At 43.1% G+C, this 20,706-nt stretch overlaps 1 protein-coding gene across 2 annotated transcripts in view; it reads left to right on the top strand.

Annotated features, from left to right (window-relative positions):
- FSTL5 (follistatin like 5) overlaps window positions 1-20,706 on the top strand; it is a 3,739,468-nt gene that overhangs the window by 2,423,810 nt on the left and 1,294,952 nt on the right. The window lies entirely within an intron of this gene.

Genomic DNA, 20,706 nt, shown 5'->3' with positions numbered 1-20,706 from the left:
AGTGTCTGTGAAATTTTGTTCATTTGAATATGTTTGAAATTTAAATTTAAAAATTACTATTATGGTCATGTAGGTAGATGGGACTGACTCATAGGGACATTTTAAGGCCTGGTCAATAATTCAAGATCAGGTTCAAACTCTACCCTTTGTGTCATTGAGGTAAAGAACTTATCAATTATACCAAACCCACCCACAGAGAGGTAGATAGATATGTAGACAGACAGACAGCTAAATAGAAGTATATGTGTGTGAGCATTTATGTCTGTGTGCATGTGTTTCATGAATCTCTTGTCACTGATTTCTCACTGATTTCTCCTGTGATGTGTTAAAATTATTGAGTCTTTATTGCATTATGTGTAGTTATAGATATAACTTGATGCTTAACTCTGGCAGGAGAAAATATAATTAGATAAACTGGACAAGGCTGTCTTTCCAGTCATCAAACAGTAAAGCCGTATATTTGAACTGCTTCATTGAAATCAGAACCTTTCTGTGTATACCCAACAAAGATTGTCATGGAGCACCATGCTTACCTGTCACTTCCTTGTCATTTGCCCAGCAACAATTATCTCTGGCAGGCAACACTTATGGTTTTACACTCTATCAGGACATTCTCTAAAAATCTGTCCTACCATACCTTCAGGATGATTTGCTTTTTATTATTTTCTTACCTTTCATCCAGTAAAGATATTTGAAAACAGATTGATTTTCACTTACCCTGCGGTTGTGAGATTATAGCTAGTTATATAAGTTGCTTTGGATCAAAGTTGAAGCTTTCTGCTTGGCAATAAGTGGGCCAAGGCTTAATGACTGTCTGTACATTGAAAACATGACATAAGATTGTTGAAATGCTCCTCCTCCTGAGAGATAAATAGGAAATTGGGTATAGCTATGGTATCACAGAATACAGCAGAAATTACTACAAAATGAAAAATAGGGAAATTGGGAGCTGATGCTTACTTTGGAAAGATTTCAAATTAGAAGTCACTAGGACATGTAGGTTTCTGGAAATTATTTTGCATTTCAAAATTGAATGTTCATGTATGTCAGGAAGAATGTAAGTCATGTCCTTAACCTAAGGAAGGTCTGTATAGAGTGTTCAAGCACCATATAAATTCACTACAAATATAATTAAAACCATGACCAACACTCAAGAGATCAAGACAAGAGGTCACCATATAAAGGTAAGTGAATGTGTACTATTTAATGTCCACAATTTTTTGCTAAGTAGGATCTGTGGAAGTAATGATGGCCTTTGAGAAAACATGCCTTCTTATTCACTTCTTTCAAGGCTGTAGGCTTAATCCCATTTTATTGAAGGAATTTGCTGGATTAGACTTTACTGAATACCGAGTCATTTTCAAGTAATATATGCATTATTTTTCTTCCCAACTAAAGGTGCTCCTTCTCTCTGAGCTCAGATGTTAATGCATCTTCGGAATTACTTAAAGGAAATGTTGAACTTAAAATGTTACATCCCAGTGTATTACTCTATCAAAGTAATATGGATTGCAGATTATCTGATTGTGCACATAGGTTCATAGGTTCATAGGTAGTGCCTAGGATATCGGCCCGAGGGCCTATGTAAGCCTAGCCAACAAGGTTCCCTGGCTTACGCCTCCCAAGAAAGTTACTTTCCTGTGCCACTGTCGAGCAGATACACAGAAGTGATCCCCGGGGTGTTTTTCCTATTTCCCATCCACTCATCAAGATTTTTCATGAAGAGTGTTAATCAAAAACTTTGCTTAACATAGATTGGTAGCCTGTTCCAGAGTATGGAAAGTCTCTGGGACAGGAATCTATCCCTCCAGCATGTCTTATTTATTGTGATGACATCACTTTTTGTCACCTGACTTTAGTTCCCAACCTAAACCCTTATTGTCAGATTTAGCATCTTCCTGTGAAAAATACATAGCCCTCAAATCTTTGCAGCTGCTGGAATATATAAAATAATAAAACACTTACAAGGCAATGCAGAAGGCTGGTTTACTATCATGTGTGTGAACAATATTCTGTCGGCATGTATGCTGCCGAAAATCAGAATGTCATGCACAAAATGAAAAGTGTCTTTGACTATATGTATGGAGATTGTGGTACAGTGGGGATTGGAAATTCATCCATATCCCCACTGTAGTGCATTCTTGGAGTTGGAATATATTAGTAGCAGGGGGTGCAAGGGGGCTTGCCCCCCTACAAAAACGTGATATGTCGTATAGGAATTTGATTTACATTAGCTCCTATATGGCTATCATGTGATATTGTTGGTGACAATGTCAACTCAAATTTGTTGATCATTTGGGTTGACATTGTGTAGGAATGGAAAGTTGGGTTTCGGTGTTTATTTTTGTTAATATAAATAATGATAGTAAACCCAGAAGGCTCCCTACTTTTAGACATCTTGTTTCTTTGCTGCATTGAAACCAACTTTTATGGTGCCGTTATAAATCAAATTAATTTCAACAATTTTTCTGAAGTTTTACAAGTTAACCTTCTATGTTACAATTTCCACTCTTTCTATACATTTACACAATTACAATAGTGTATACACATTTCTGTTCTTTTCCAGTTGGGTACATTGCGGATACATCTTTAAGCTCAGTGCTTTGCACACACTTCTGTACCAGCAGTTTGACATACACATAACATACAGTTCTAAAACATTTGTAACAAGGCATATGAATCATGTTGACATTCATAACTGACTTATAATTATTTACAAAATTCTAGATAGCTGGGTTGGCAGTGTCTCCTTCTCTCACACTTCTATATAAATCATATTAATGTTCAAAAATTACATATAATTATTTACAAAATTTCACCGTGCTGAGCTGGCAATATTTCCTTTTGTGACACTCCCTCCTCGCTAGTTTTTCAAGTGACCCCTGAGAAACGTTGCTTGAGAGGGATGAGTCTATCTGGGAATACACTACTCCATATCCTGTCTTCAGATTCCAGCTGCCTTGGCATTGCTGACTTCAGTACAGTGCTGCCCTACACTGTCACATGCCTGTAATCCTAGGCTCCACCATATTAATTTGAGATTTGGCTGGCTGGATCCCTATAGCCTTAGAGTCCTCTCAGACTTCTCCTGCCTCCTACTGCTAATACTTAACACCAGAGCCTCCCTATCATGGTAAGGTTTTATTATGTTATCATGGTACAGTTTGCACCCCTTCCTCCTGTCTAGCAGTTCTACCATGTAGTTAACATCACTGACCTTCCTTACAATGTCCCTCCCAAGCTGCTTGCAGCTTGTTGAGTCTGAGAGGAATGAGAACCATTACCTGTTGCCCCACAGCATACTCTCTAGCTAGAGCATTCCTCTCATACCAGACCTTTTTCTGCTGTTGGGCTTCTGTTAGGTTCTCCTGGGTCAAGCCCATGAGTTCCCTGAGCCTTGTCCTGAGGTTTAGGACATATGCCACAACGGGCTCCTTCTGGGATTCACACTCACCCTCCCACTCATCTTGAATCAAATCTAGAGGTCCAGTCACCCTATGCCCATACAGCAACTCAAAGGGTGAAAAGCCTGTGGATTCCTGGGGCACCTCCCTTAAGCGAACAACAGATTGAGCAAATATTTGTCCCACTCCCTCCTAATCTGGTCTGGAAATGCGTGTAGCATGGTCTTTAGTTTAGAGTTTAACCTGTCACCCAGATCATTAGTCTGGGAATGGTAGGAGGTGGTTGTAGGTGCTTGATCCCACAGTGCGTCCACAGACAAGCCAGCAGGTCTGACATGAAATTGGCAGTTCTGTCAGTCAGTATTTCTTTTGGGAAACCTACCCTGCTGAAAATGTCTAACAAAGCATTTTCCACCTTTTATGCCTCAATCTGGTAGCATAATCTACTACCACTAGGATATACCTTTTTCCTTGTGGAACTTGTAGTACTCAGAGGCCCCACAATATCCATAGCTACCCTCTGAAATGGCTCCAGTCACAGGCAAAGGCATCAAAGGAGCTTTGACCTTGTCCCCTGCCTTGCCTACTTTTTGGCACTGCTAACAGGTCCTGCAGTACCCTGTTACATGTCCGGAAATCCCAAGCCAATAAAGGTTTGGCATAATACATCTCTTTGTATGCTTTATTCCCATATGACATGCAAAGGGAATATCATGGGCTAAAGTTAGAAGCGCCAGACAGTAGGCTCTGGGCACTACCAACTGCTGTATTCTCTCACCCTCTACCCCTCCTTCAGGGATCCACTCTCTATATAGTAACCCTTTGTCCCAGTATAGAGATTACCCTTTTCCTTGATAATCAGATGCCTCACTGGCTACCTCCCTCAGGTCTTGTAATGTAGGGTCTGTAAGCACAGCCTGTCTTAACTCTCTCTTTATAACCCTTCCCAGCTCCCCTTCCACAGGAAGTCTGGTATTGTCTGACAGTAGTACCTCACTGTCAGCCTGGGTAGTACTACTTACCTCTGCCCTTGCAGTCAGTCTGCCCAAGGGAACATCAGTACCAACAAGCAGCTGTGGCTCACCTTCAGTTTCACTGTTACAGGTAGCTCCCTCCTTGAAGTAACTACCACACTAGTCTTGGCTTCAAGTCTGCGGTCTGTCTGGGTCTCCCCCAGGCTACCAAACCCACATGCTTGTCTCCAAGCCTGATTGCTGTTACTGCATGCACACAAGGTACTGCACACACTTTTGTACCACCAGGGTGATATACACATAGCATGCAGTTCTAATACATTTGCCACATAGGCATATGAATCTTGTTGACAATCACAACTGACATATAATTATTTACAAAATTCCAGATAGCTGGGCTGGCAGTGTCTCCTTCTCTCACACTTCTATATAAATCATATTAATATTCACAAATGACATATAATTATTTACAAAATCCCAGCTGGCTGGGCTGGCAATATTTCCTTTTGTGACACCATTTGCTATGCCATCTACTGATATGCAGCATTTACAATCCAGCATGGTCACACATTGCCCCTTATGCATGGCAGAGATCACTTCTGAGTTTATATGCCCGAGGCTACAATGACACTCATTTCAGATGATCCCCACTGAACACATGCAGAAGACGTGAAGTTCCCTTGTGAGGGGCCATACTGTTGTGTGCAAGTGGCAGTACTGCTTGGAAAAGTAAATTACCAAATGGTCATTGCACTCAGATATTGGCATGCTGAGGGAAGAGTACATGGAGGTTATGAGTATGCCAGTTACAGATGATTGTGCTCTCAGCTATGACATAAGATTCCTGTCATACCACTGGAGAGACATGGTGATCTCAGGCAAATTAGGCATAAATCATGTGTGACCAGGTGTGTGTGCCCACTTCTTTCACACCTGAGTATGTACATCACATGTTGCGACTGATGTGCTACTTACCAGTACATAGGTGCTAGTAATGGACATGATACCACATATATATCTGCATGGAGTTTATGGCGATTACTATGTCAACAGGCATTTGATCATCAATACCCTCCTATAGGATATTGACATAACTCACAGACTCCATGAGTGCTAACAGTTTGTAGACATCAGCCAACATCGTTAGCCACAGACATTCATTATTTACTTGTGTCATGGTTAAATGGAATCCAAGCAGTAGAGGACCCTGGACTGAGCCTGTTGAACACTGCTGCTTACAGATTAGCTATTGGATAGTACCATGAATGCCTAAGTGGGTGCTTTGTAAATGATGTCTGAGTGGGAGATATAGTCAGACAGCTTGGCTCAGTCCAGGGGGTTGTGAGCCCTAATATGCCCTCACCCATGTCCTTGGTGACTGCTTCAGAAATGTCCACCCTGTTTATCAGTCATGTTCCCCCTGTCAGATATCCAAACTGTGTACAGTCAACTGTGTGTAGATCATATATATGTGTGCTGATCAGCTCCATGATGATTTCTCCCATGGCCATACAAATATGGACACTCAGGCAAAGAGGTCTATAGTTCTGGTGGTCAGTGCATGCGCCACCTCTGTGCAAGGGTATAACAGTTGCCATTGTCCAGTCAGCTATGGTCCACCCATTAGTTCCAGTATGATTACAAGATGTTTCCAATGGTGTTAGTAATACTTGTCAGATCCCATGTACGATGTAGCCTGGGATGTTAGCATGCCCAATAAATGTTGTGTATCCTCTATAGAGAGGCGGCCACTTGCAACCTGCTATGTAGATATGGAAGTTATTAGACAGGTTGTAGGAATGTCATGTGTCACATGTGGTGGGGAGAGGGGAGTGAAGTTAACACAGAACCTGTGGGACTACAGGTTAGCTATGAGTAGAGATGCATGATATGTGGCATCATTATGTATGAGTTCGCCAACAATATGGGCCTATCCTTTGAGGCTACACATGTAACTACACTGTGCATTGTGGTTCTGCTTTGAGTGGCTGGCTAATTGTGTCACGTACTGTGTCTACACTACATCACAACACCACTATATGCTTGTTTTAGCTGAGGAGGTTGTGCCTCCATTTTAGGTGGTGCACCCTGAACCCAACTGTCACACAGCAATATCTACATCTTATTGTACAGCCTGATAATGGCAGTTGTCCACCAGGCAGGTTTACTCTGCCACGAGGAGCCTGTGTTCCTCCTATCAGGTACAGCCAAGTTCACCCAGTTGTAATGCTGCTGGCATAATGCATGGGTGTAGAGCTCTGCATACTTGCCATCACAGCGTGGAGGTACAGTCAAGCTATGTAAACCATTCCACAGGAGATAATAAATGGCTTTGTTGAAATATATGTCTATATTGCCTGCAAGGGGAAGTTAGTGCTGGTCAGTTTAATGACACTCATCTGTAGTCAGATCCCACCAGGGAGGACCTTACATTGAGGGGGGTGCAATTGTCACCCATACTGGTAAACACGTGATGCAATACGTTGGCTCATCTTTGGGGGTTCATGGCACTGCTCCATGGCATTATAGTTAAGGACATAGACTAACCTTTAGGCAAGTGAGCTGCAACATGACTAAGCAACACAGTTGGTGGTCACTTAATGCCACCCCAAATCATGCTGTAATGATATATATTGACAGACACATTCACATACAAATACACACAGTGGGTGTCTGGATACATAGATCTGCTCCTGTAGCCAGCTATTGCTTTATTATGTGCCCTTCCAGTACTGAATGGCACCTACATTGTCTCCAGGAAATAACACTGTTTCACAAAATCTGGATGTGTATCTATCCTTAATGAGTATGTATACACCACCTGCATTACCTTGAACACTGTCATTGTGAGGTGTGAAGATGTGGATGGACATGTAGTCTGGTATGTCTGTGGTGCTGTCCACAGCCTTGAACCAGATGTCCTTGACTGCAGACATGTCTGCATAATCTTGGGTGGGGACTACACAGAGTGGGGTTCAGTTTTGCCATACCCATTGTGTAGCAGCATAACCATGATGTTGTACAAAGATGGTGTTCTCATTGCCAACTTTTCTCTGCACAGTGCATCTAAGATGCATTGTTGGGGAGTTATTAACCTTGGCTGGTACTCCAAATCTCCGGGGGGGGGAGAAATGAAGACATTCACTGGTGTAGCATTGATGTTTGTTGAACAAGGCATCCCAGGCAGGCATGTAGTAGATCTCCTGACAATGACACCACATGTTAAGGCAATTATTGACTTCCATCAGTTTCCATGTGTATGGAACCATTATCCTAGGTGAGGGTCAATTGCAGCTGAAATCTATGCGTATATCTGCAAGAGACACAGACAAGCTAAGCACATTCATGTGTCTGCATACGGGCCAGTGATGCACATTCCTAGTCGTACACACCTGCAGGAACTATGATGTCAGCATTATGTTAACTGATATTCCTTGAGTTGCGGCAATGTGTGATAAGGCCTATTGTGTCAACCTACAGACAGCTATCTATGATCTTTCTTATATGTAGCCACTTGACACAGACATCAGTGTGTCTCATGATGTAATCATCTCTGTCTAGGAGATGTAATTTTGTGTTTTGCCTCAGCTGTTTGACCAGTGAGAGAGTGGTGCATGCAGTATTATGTGTACTGTGCTCTCCAGAGAGAGGATTTTCTGAGGTGTCTGTTTGGCAATGTGTCTGGTAAGGAGTGGCACACATGCAGGTGTGTGTGTTGTGGATGCAGATGGAGCAGTATGTGAGCTGTGCATGTTGATATAATTCTCATTTCCATATGTAATGACTGCTGTTGGAAACACCATTGCAGCAAGGTTTGAAATGTAGTCATATCTGTCACATGTTGTGTTTGTGTGTCATAGGAGTAGGGGGAGGGGACATTCCCAACATTTCAACAGCAGGTCCTGCAAAGTTAAGGTCATGCTGCCACACAGCTGGAGCTGACAGCCTGATATACAGTGTTTGTAGGTACACCTTGCAGTGAAGATGTGGATGCCTGTGCATGCATAGAAGACTTGTTCAACTTTGCTGACATTACATTGGCCTGACAAGCATACGATGCCTGTCAAGCAACTAGACAGCACACTGGTTGTTGAGTAACATGATGTGGGAATACAGACTTGTGTTTCAGTTACATAATTGCACTGTATGACATGCCTAAGAATTATAGCAGGTGGACACACATTGGCCAAAGGTGGCCAGTCTGCTGCAGTATGCCTCATAGCCATGTCATGCAGATATCCACCAGTAATCTGTTGAAGGGCATGATGCATGACTAGCTGTGAAATTGTCACCTATGATGGCTCACCATTAGTGTGCAGACTGTTTCAGCAATACTTCACATCTATGTCACTGGACATATTACATTATATTCTGGCACCACATCATTGCTACTAATCCCCCTCTTCACAGTTTTCACCCTGGAACAGAAGGCATAAGACATGCAAAAGCCAACTGAGTGCCCAGGTTGCTAATCAAGGCATCTACCTGGAAAAAGGTATATGAATACTACAGAGTTTTTCATGATGTGGGACAGCTATGTGGATGAACAAACAGGCTGTGTCCTGCTGGACATCATAGGTTTGTAGTAATGTTGTGCATGTGATGACAGAAAACGTATCAGAGCATAATATCCTATGTGAGAGTGGTGTCAGTGAGACCAGCATTAATAGTTGCCAGATACCAGGAATTCCGTGGAACCCCATGCTTAACACAGTCTTCACAAAGTAATTGTGTCCTTCCAGCACACACTGCTTGGGTTGTGTCCAACTGCAGAATACCTCTGTAAAACATCCACCTTAACTTCACAGGGTATACATATTACAGTTCCCTAATGTGTTTGTCTGTGCTCTGTACAGACACCTTGAATGACTCAATTCTTGGAACATGATGGAAGTAACTCCAGTACTTAGTTGCACACAGGACAAATAGCATGTAGTGCCAGGCATTGTCTCCAGATCTCTGATTCATGTGACATGAAATGACATGAAATGAGTTAGCATGGATATGAGCAATAGCACTGTCATACACCTACTGACACTGGACCAAATACTGTTTGTTATGCTCAAGGCCAAATCATGCCTGTCTCTAACTGGTGGACCTCATTGAGTGTTACACCATGCAGTGGATGATGGAAATATTACTCACTCTACCTACCATGGCCTGATAAGGTGTTCAAAAATACTAGGACAGCAGGCCTTGCTAGAAACTGTGCAGGGTCTCTACAGAGTGTTATGCCAGCAGGTGGATAGCCAAATGTCTGACAGTCATAATCTGGGAAGATAGCACTGGGATACCACAGCAATGATGCCAGTCACCAGTGGATTTCCCCAGACATTGTTAATGACATACCCTTTCTACCCATTCCCTGTCTCTAGTCACAGCCATTATCAGTGACCTCTGGTTGACTACATTAGCAGGTGATTGCATATCAAAAACTGCCACTGAATCCCACACAGAACCAACAGTTATCCAGGATTGCCTGAGACACACATTCAGTTGTTGACTGAGCCACTGACATATACTAAATGCCAATAACTGCACAATACTATACTTTGGAAAGTCATTCACACCTGGTAAATATAGTAGTGTCTGCAAACCATACACAGTTGAGCCATTACTCATTGACTTACGGACACAGAAAGTAAAGTAGTCTTTGACTTTCACTGGTTGATGAGATGTGGGGATGCATTCAATGTTGTACAACCTAAACAGAAAGGTCTGTGATGTAAATTCCAGAGTGTCATTACTATACTAAATGTGGCAGTCATCACACCTATTATTGTGTATAATGGTACCCTTGCTATGTCACTACAGAGGCATATCTTACAGCTGTAGCAGACACACAGTTTCCATGGTACACCATTAAACATTGCAGATAACATGTTCGATGGAGTCCGTGTCAAGACTATACATGTGTAGTCTGTCTCCTAATTGCTTCAGAGTAGATGTGTATGGCTGTCATACAAGGAGATGTCAGATCCCACTGTGTACCTCCTGTGTATCTATGACAGGACTAATACATGTCTTAACTGTTCTACCCACCTACACCATCACTGTGGTATAAATAGTACATGCTGGAGAGACAGGTATGTAACACAGATAGTACACCCTATATGTAAATGCCCCCCCCCATGCATGTGAAGTACACATCTGCTGTGACACACATCATATTCAGGTGACACAATGGGATGCACAACAAGACAATCACAGCAGTTGTTGGATAAATGTCTATACTGGACACAGGAACGTTGTAGATGGGTCATCTCCAGCACCACAGTTTGTAGATGTGTTAGCTCCCAAAAACCTGGTGACACTTATCAGGGTTATCAGACCTTTTCACAGATTAGGGATGCATGAGTAGGCTGAATGATGCCATTTGTCCTTGTTACCCTGTTATACACATATGGACCTATAGAGCCATGCAGTTGTAGTGCTGTACCTTGCTAAAGATATATTTCGTCTGTGCTGGCATTCTGCCCTATGTTGCAATGTCTATGGCTTTATTGCCACTGTGTATCCATAGGTGTCCCCAGCAGAATCCTGAGCAGAAACAGAAACAGGTCCATGATGCACCTTTCATAGTGTAAGTTTACAGCCATTACATCATACAACATAAGGTGCTCAAAATTATGTGACTTACTCATTACAAATGTCACCATACAGCATCTGTCAGTAACCACTACAAGTGACATGGCAAAACAACAATGCATTACACAAGTACATGTTAATTTATATAGTAACCCTGTGCACCAGACACATAGCTTCACTTCCCTGTATCAATAATGAGGATGACAAGCATGTGGCACAGGTATCATCACTTGCACAGTGTGTTCTGTGGGGGTGTAGAAGGCCTAGGCTGACCCAAAAGGTTGGCTGCATGTCTGTGAGTCAGGAAGGGAAGCAGACAAGATGAACCATAGAAATGTGTCATGTGTGTCTGTAGGTGGCCTGCATTTGATAGTGCTGTGTGATTGTGTGTGTGAGTACACAGTCAAGATCAATGGTAGCCTGTATGTGTGTATGTTGGACAGCTTTGAACCATGCATGATAGAACTGACAGTTCATTGTCTCTGGGACTGAACACAGGAACTGGCTTTGCCAGGAGTTGCACTGGCACCTCCATGCCAAAGCCCAGAAGCAGTGCTAGTTCCTGATGGTGACTGCTGTCTGCTGGGACAATGTTCTCCATGTGAATGCCCAGGACCATGAGTACATGGCCTGCTATGTCTTGGTGTGGACAGCACACTCCCCACTGTAGTGCTGGATGTACTGCCCCTATGGGATCATGATTATGCACGGCCACGTGGACACTCAGCAGATGGGGTTGGTGGCCTACGTCCATGAGGCTGATGCTCAACTCCAACCACACGTTCCAGCAAAGACACTGTGTGCTCTAAGACAGACACTGTCTCAGTCCACCTTCTTTCCACTGCATCAATGAACTGATCCAGGGTGCCAGCAATGTGGTGGAGGCAGTCACGGATGTCAGACTGTGCTGCATCCATAATCCTAAGCATATGTCTAGACTTCCTTTCAGAACATGCCTGTGCCTCCATGATGGCCTGAAACATAAACTGAGTGATCCATGATGTGACACCTGCAATGGGTGGTAGAAGGGCAGCAGGCCTCCTACGAGCACCCCTATCAATCCACCTGTGTGGAACCTCATCTGATCTCTGGCTATGGCCAGTATCTATACTCACTGGAGCCATAGCTGACACACATTTCTGTTCAATGCCCCCACCCCCTGACTATCCAATATCTTTGGCCTCTGAGGACTGGGTATGTATAGGTATACTGACTGTGTGTGGTGACAATGAGTGCAGAAGAGTGATGTCAACCTCTGGGACAAATTCTGCCCCTGAAACCCCCACCTGTGCCTCACTGTGGCCAACATCATAATCAGATTCTGAAGAGACACTGACATCAGGTTGTGTAGGGGCCAGAGATCAACACCTCCAGTCACCTGTGATAAGAAAGAAAGAAACAATACATTAATACTGCACTATTATGTTCTGCAGTACTATGTTGCAATATATGTACAGCTCTATACACTGTTGGCACTATTACAGACCTGTTGAAACCCCAAACCCATATAGTAGGTCAAGAGGACATTACTTTTCCCAAAAACAGCTGTAGTTACTTGAAAATAAAAGCTCTTTACTAAGTGATCTCATCAACAATGAGGTATAAGTATGATACGAACATGTGTACAGTCAGAAAATATCTGTGCAGTTGCCAGTCATGCCCACAATACACCAATATAGGCCGCAGGCCTGGGATGACACTTTGGGGATTACATTGCAGTAAACCTACATCTATAACACAACAGTGCTATGCTTACCAGGAGCAGGCCATGGCCTTGTCTCATACCAGATGGACCTGTAAAAAGTTGAGGGAGAGGTAATGTCAGTACCACCACATATTGCACCACAGCAAAGTAGTATGTCCATATATCTCACATTTAGAGTATCTACTGTGTTAATTGTTATGTCAGTCAACATCTGAGCATGACAGTCAAACAGCATTTAACCCCCCAATGAAAACAGACCTAACACCCACATAAGAATGTGTGCACACTGACAAACTGAATGCTACAGTGTTGCAATGTTAATCAAACTAAGCTTACCTGCACGCTCCTCTGCCATGGAAACTGTGGCACCCACATCCATGTTGTAAATTGTAATGGATGCCTGGGAGCTGATGTGTGTGCCAAGGTTTGCCAGAAATTGCTCATTGGCTCTGAGTAGTTGTTCCACTGCAGACCCTTCACCGGTGATACCACTGTCCCTGGCTACATCTGCTGCTCTTCCACATACAGCATTGATCATGTCCATTGTGTGGCGTCAAACCTGCTCATATGTCCTGCTGTGATGAGCAATGACATCCACATCATGGACAAGGTCAGCCCACAATGCTATCCACTGTTCCCTGTTTTGCCTCCCCATGGACAGTAGGAGTTCATGGTGTTGCCGGAGGCCTTCAAGTGTAATATCATTCTCTGCTTCATTGAAAGGTGCACAGCACCTTGAATACATGTTTCCCGAAATACCACAGAATGGGAACACATGTCAGGATCACATATGTAAAAGTACACTATGTAGAGATACAGCAAGGACAGAATGGCTGGCAGTATCCACTGCTTGATCACACATGCCATATTCCACAGTGTGCAAACATACTAACAGTGTGAATACAATGGCATGAAAGATACTGCTGTATAATCATACTCCCAACAATGGAGTGTATTGCAATGCATCCCCTAGGGACACACCCCTGATAATATGTAGTGACCTCTCTATTACTTAGGTGCCTTACATTTAACTACTTCTAAATATTTTTCTACCACACCATTTCAGGAAGTGTCAGTTGTATAACTGCTGATCAATGTGTCTTAAACCTAAATGTAATGTTATGCATATATAACTTTGAAAATAATGTTATGTTTTGTAAAGTGTTTTATAATAAGTTAGTACTATGTGTGCTAAATGCTGGTATTGCTTATGACTGTAATCTGCTTGAAGCTAGCATTTACTAAATGTTCAATGTGTATTATTATCTTGGATCTTTTCTCCCGGGCCTCCATTGAAAATGGACATATATTGAATCGGACTATCCCGGTCACCAAATGTAAAATAAATAAATAAATATCCACATTCCTCCACCACCCCCAGTCAAAGAAACAACTGTGAAAAACTTTTCAAAAGCAAACTTCACGTCACTTAAGACCGAGGTGGCAAGTTTCAAAGCCCCCATGCTAAAGGATGATGCTGTCCAAGCTGCAAAGTCCTTTACTAATGCACTCTATGGGCACCTACAAAAATGCATGGATCATGCCATCCCAAACAAAACCAAGACTCACTCCTCCAAGAAAAGGAAACCAGTCTGGTGGACACCTGCCATAAAGAAGCTATACAATAGAAGGAGGAGACTAGTACAGAAAAGAGTAAAATCCCAAGAAAGGAAGACAACCCTGATCGGTATCAGCAAGAAACTCCTTTCCCTCATAAAATCATCCAAGGCTAGCTTCAAAAGAAAAATTGCCATGGACTCCAAAGATAACCACAAGGCATTCTTTAGCTATGTCAAGAATCTAAGTGTCAATTCTCAGATCTGCTGAGAGTTAGTGCAGAATGGCACAAAATACACTGAACCGACTGATATAGCCAACATCCTGGCAGACAGGTTCAGTGCAAACTACACCCCCCCCTCACCCCCAAAAGGGCCCATAACTATTCCAGAAAAATGTAGTGCCCCTGAAATCACAGGCACTCAGGTTAAAACAGCCCTCTCCAAAGCCAAAAACAGAGCATCAATGGGACCGGACGGTGTCCCAGGCTGCATCCTACATGAGCTCAAAGATGAACTAACCCCTCACCTAAACACACTGTTTAAACTCAGCCTTTCCACAGGTCCACAGGCTACATGCCCACAGAGTGGCACACAGTAATGGTTATTCCACTGCACAAAGGTGTATCCACATCGGACCCCGGGAACTTTTGCCCTATAAGCCTGACTTTCTTGGTCTGTAAAGCTATAGGTTCATAGGTTCATACTAGGCTATCTGCTCTAGGGCATTTATAAGCCTAGCCAGAGTGTGTTTGGCTTTTGCCACCCATTTTAAATTAATTTTGCTATGCTCTTTTTCAAGGTTAGTATACTGTGCCTCTGTCTAACAGTGACACAGAAGTGATACCCAGGGTAAACCTACGATCTCCCATCCACTCATCAAGATTCCTCTTGAAGAGAGTCAATGAGGGAATCTGCTTATCCTGGACTGGGATTTTTTTCCAGAGTGAAGAGAGCCTCTGGGTTATAAATCTGTCCCTCCAGCATGTCCTATTTATTTCAGTGTTGAGGTTCAAGTCTCTCGAGTGCGTAGCTCGATGGGATTTGGATTTTCTGAGGTGCAGCTTGTCCATTAATTCTGGGTTGGACATGGCTTTGTACGTCAGGCACAGATCGTCTCTGAGCAGGCGGTATGCCACTGAGTAGAGCTGGAGTTTCTTTAACCGGACAGCATATGGCATCTGTCTGAGCCTTTTGATCCTCTTGGTGAGGTACTTTTGGGGTCTTTCCAGTTGCTGCAGGTGTCTGGTAAGGTACATCCCAAAAGGGGCATTGTACTCAATTATGGGCCTGATGAGGGATGAGTAAAGAGGCAGGATGACCTTCTCTGATCTAGATGTGAATCCCTTCATGATTAGGTGGGCTATATAAAATGTTTTTCTAACCACTTTGGCCACGTGGTTGTCAAATGAGAGATTGCTATCAACTTGGGTCCCCAAGTCCCTAATTACTTCTTCTGTACTTAATGGATTACCACCTATGTGGTAATTTGTGGGCACTTTGTTTTTGCCAAAGGGGATGACTATACACTTTTTGGCATTTAGCTTGAGGCCATGGCTCTGGCACCAGTTGTCTGTTTCTATGAGGCCCTTTTGGAGGATGCTTGTGTCGGGTGGAGTGTCGATTATGGTGCCCAGTTTGCAGTCATCTGCGAACTTGGTCAGCCGCAGTCCTTCTGTGTTGGCCTGTACCTCTGAGAAATATATACCGAACAAGAGAGGTCCCAGGACTGAGCCTTGTGGGATGTCACTTGTAACTGGTTTGGAGTCTGACATGGCTCCAGCAATTCTAACCATGTGGGTTCTGTCCTTGAGCCAGTTTGCAACCCATCTAGTGACATAGGGGTTTATATTTAAGCTGGTGAGCTTATCTATAATGCCCGAGTGGGGTACTGTATCGAAGGCTTTTGCGAGGTCCAGGTAGGCTGCGTGGACCACCTTCCCCTCGTCAATGGCCTTGGTGACTGTTTCAAAGAAATTAACCAGGTTTAAGAGGCAGGATCTGCCCTTAACAAAGCCGAACTGGGTAGGATCCAGTGTCTGTAGGTCCCCAATATCTTTATTTATGAGGTCCATGATGATCCTTTCCATAGCTTTGCAGACCAAGCTAGTCAGGCTTATGGGGTGATAGTTTCCAGGATCCATTGAGGCACCACCTTTGTGGAAAGGGACCACTGTTGCTGTACGCTATTCTTTCGGTACATATCCTGTAGTAAGGCTGAGAATGAACAGTAGTTTTATGTTTGGGTTTAGCTATTCTTGGAGTTCATGTAGCACGCAGCCTGGGACACTGTCTGGTCCCATTGATGCTGTGTTTTTTGCAATGGAGCACAACATCATGGATCTCATTAACAGAGACATTGGGAACCTCAAAACACTGGACCCTACCCAGTTCGGCTTTATTAAGGGCAGATCATGCCTCCTAAACCTGGTGAACTTCTTTGAGACAGTTAACAAAGCTATAGACGTGGGAAAGGTGGTCCACACAGCCTACCTAGACCTCGCAAAAGCCTGTGATACCATTCCTCGCTCAGGTATTATAAACAAGCTCACCTGCCTGAACATAAACCCCTACGTCACAAGATGGGTGGCCAAATGGCTCATGGACAGAATGCACATGGTAAGAGTTGGAACTGATGTTATTTATCTGTGAAGTCTACACACAATATCTGTCCATAAAGTGGGCTACCTCACCCATATAACTTTTATTCCTAGAGTGGGAGGAAAGGAGAGCATCGTGTGACTGAAAATGGCCTGGAGACAGCCTTTGACCGTATTATGAGTTGAGCAATACATTATTCAGGCCATTACCTTTGCATTCTACAGTTATTACAGTTTTACACTTGACTGCAGCAAAATTACCATACACATACAATGCATAGAGCTCAAGTGCAATTATGTTATGGCACCACAATCCTGCTGTTCACCTTTCTGCTTACTGTTATTGGTATTGTTTAATGTTTGTTGCAATACAGTTGTTATTGTTCAATTATTGCACTACACTTCTAATTGCCCATTTATTGCACTGCAGTTTGTATTGTTTATTCTTTATTGCAGTACAGTTTTTTATTCTTTATTATTTATTGCACTACATTTAGCATAATATATCTGTACTTACCAGACTCATGGCGCAACCTGGCCAGGTGCCTGGCATGGGACTGGACATTGTGAGTCCTGTCAGCTACCGCCCAACAAAAACCCTGGACTTCTGCACAGCCCATCTCTGCACCTGAAAGCATGTACCCTGTCCACTGCTGCCTGGCATACTGACAGAAAGACTCCAGCAAGTGTTGCAGAATTCCCATCTATTGCCCTTAATATAGGTTATTTTCCCACCCTTATATATCATTCAGCAAAATTTTAAAAAGTGCCGTGGTGCTTAGTATCATGCTAACCAGCTAAGCAGAGCTGAACATCATGATGATTCGCACAACTAAGGTTTTAGTGAAGCTTAGTAATGCACAAACAATAGAAGCCATTAATCACATTTAAGCAGAGCTTATCACTGTGCAGCTCTTCCAAATGTAAAAGTTATGTTTTTAAATTACACAAAAATTTAGATTGCATTAAACAAATGCTATGTCTGCTATGGACTCGAACCCAGGACCTGTGAAGATTTCGGCTGTCAGTCTACCCATTTAGCTAAGTGGATTCTTTGCAACCAACTATACCTTCACATATGCTACTAAACTACTGTGGTGCACCACGCAAACAGGCTTAAACAAAAGCAGAAAGAAATAATTACATCTGGTTTCTGTTTTTAGATGTCTGGCAGGTGTCTACTGTCCATGTGTAAATGCATGTTGGCATTGCTCTGCTCCCTGCCTCGCCACTCAAACAGATATTAAGAAAAAAAAAAAAAAAAAAAAAAAAAACACATAAAAACAGATATCTTAATTAATTACATCTAGTTCCTATTTTTAGATGCCTGGCATAGGTCTGTTGTTTATGTGTAAGCACAGCTTGGCATTGCTGCGCTCCATGCTGAGCCACGCAAAACGACATTAAATTAAAAAAAAGTTAGACATTTAAAACACAAACTATTTATTCACAGCACATTTCAACAGCAACAGGGAACATTACAGGGAGCTTCATCATGTATATAACATCTGACCAGCCTCAATACCTCTGCCTACATGGATTTAATATTGCTGTTAAAATGCTCTCCCTCAGCAGTGTTCCATAATTAATATACATGGCGCTGTACAAAGGGAGAACCATGGCCATCTACATGGGTACATTCTATGTAGGCTCTATACGGAGCCTACATGGATTTTATTCAGTCCTCTGATAAGCTTTTCAATGGTCTAAAATCACTGTCATTTTTATCTGAAAAACTAACTGGCAATGCAGAGTTTGTCCTCAAAGAGTAAGAAACCTGACTATTTTAACATGCATTTAAGTGATTTATTCAATGATGTGATGAAATGTCAAGAAAGCAGTCTTTTATTTGGTAAAGGATTATCTATCTGCAAATAGTTGTTGTTAGTTCACAAATTTGTAGTTTTGCATCACAGCTTTAGCAAAACCAAAAATGTTGTTAATATGTAGATTCTAAATAATCAGAACAGTAAGCTGCATCTGTAACTTAGGTGTTCATAGGTTCATAGGTTCATACTAGGCTATCTGCCCAAGGGCATTTATAAGCCTAGCCCAGCGTTTTGTGGCTTTCACCACCCTTTTAGTTTGAAGGAAACTATGCCCATTATTTTGCTGTGCCTCTGTCAAGCAGTGACACTGAGGTAATCCCTGGGGTATATTTGCGATCTCCCATCCATTGGTCAAGATTTCTCTTGAACAAGGCCAGCGAGGTGCTCTGCCTCACATGTACCGGGATTTTGTTCCACAGCATAGGGAGTCTCTGGGTGATGAATCTGTCCCTCCAACACATCCTATTAATAACCGTGTCCAGGTTTAAGTCTCCCGCCCTTGTGGTTTTGAGGGATCTAGATTTTTTGAGGTGAAGCATGTTCATCAATTCTGGGTTGGACATGGCCTTGTATGTCAGGCACAGATCACCTCTGAGCAAACGGTAAGCGACTGAATAGAGCTGGAGTTCCTTCAGTCGGCCAGCATAAGACATATTTTTGAGGCCCTTTATCCTTTTGGTGAGGAACTTTTGAGGCCTTTCCAGCTGCTGCAGGTGTTGGGTCAGATACATTCCAAATGGGGCATTGTATTCAATCATTGGTCTGATGAGTGATGAGTACAGGGGAACGATGACCTCCCTTGATCTAGATGTGAATCCCTTCATGATCAGGTGGGCAATGTAGAAGGTCTTCCTAACTACTTTGGCAACGTGAGTGTCAAACAAAAGGTTACTGTCAACCTGGGTCCCCAGATCCCTGATAACCTCTTCTGTGCTCAGTGGATTGCCACCTATATGGTAGCTAGGGGTAACCTTGTTTTTCCCGAGGGGTATGACTATGCATTTCTTGGCGTTTAACTTTAGGCCATGGCTCTGGCACCAGTTATCCGTTTCTATGAGACCGTTCTGAAGGATATCTATGTCAGATGTATTCTCGACTATGGCGCCCAGTTTGCAGTCATCTGCAAATTTTCTCAGCCATAACCCTACTGTGTTTGCTTGTACTTCTGAAAAGTAGATGCCGAACAAGAGTGGGCCCAGGACTGAGCCCTGTCGGACACCACTTGTAACAGGCTTTGAGTCTGACATGGCGCTAGCAACTCTGACCCTGTGGGTTCTGTCACTTAGCCAGTTTGCAACCCATCTTGTGACGTATGGGTTTACATTTAAGCTGATGAGTTTTTCAATGATACCTGAGTGGGGTATTGTGTTGAAGGCCTTTGCCAGGTCGAGGTAGGCTGTGTGGACTGTGTTTCCCTCATCAATTGCCTTTGTGACTGTTTCGAAGAAGTCAACCAAGTTTAAGAGGCATGATCTGCCTTTGACAAAGCCAAACTGGGTTGGATCCAAAGTCTGCAAGTCCCCTATATCTTTATTTATGAGTTCCATTATGATCCTCTCCATGGCTTTGCAGATCAGGCTTGTCAAGCTGATGGGACGGTAATTTCCAGGGTCGGTGGAGGCACCGCCTTTGTGAAGTGTGGCCACAGTTGCCGTGCCCCACTCCTTGGGTACGTATCCTGAGGTGAGGCTAAGATTAAACAGCTGTCCTAACTGCGGGATTAATTCCTCATTGAGTTCATGGAGTACACAGCCTGGGACACCATCTGGTCCCATGGATGTTGTGTTTTTCGCCTTGGAGAGAGCAGTTCTCACCTGAGCGTAAGAAATGTTTGGGGGGCTACTATCCTCTGGTATAGATATCTCTCCTTTTGGGGGGGAGGGGGGGGAGAAGTTTGCACTGAACCTGTCAGCCAGTATGTTGGCAATGTCTGTAGGTTCAGTGATTTTTACATCATTTTGAACTAATTCTGAGCATATCTGGGAGTTTCCGCCCAGGTTTCTAACATAGCTAAAGAAGGCCTTATGATTGTCTTTTGAGTCCTTAGCGA

Source organism: Protopterus annectens, chromosome 2.part1 (assembly GCF_019279795.1).
Source record: "Protopterus annectens isolate FY-2018-M chromosome 2.part1, PAN1.0, whole genome shotgun sequence".
In the NCBI taxonomy this organism is placed as follows: Eukaryota; Metazoa; Chordata; order Ceratodontiformes; family Protopteridae; genus Protopterus; species Protopterus annectens.
The sequence above is the reverse complement of the archived record's forward strand: the minus strand, read 5'-3'. Positions and strand labels throughout refer to the sequence as shown.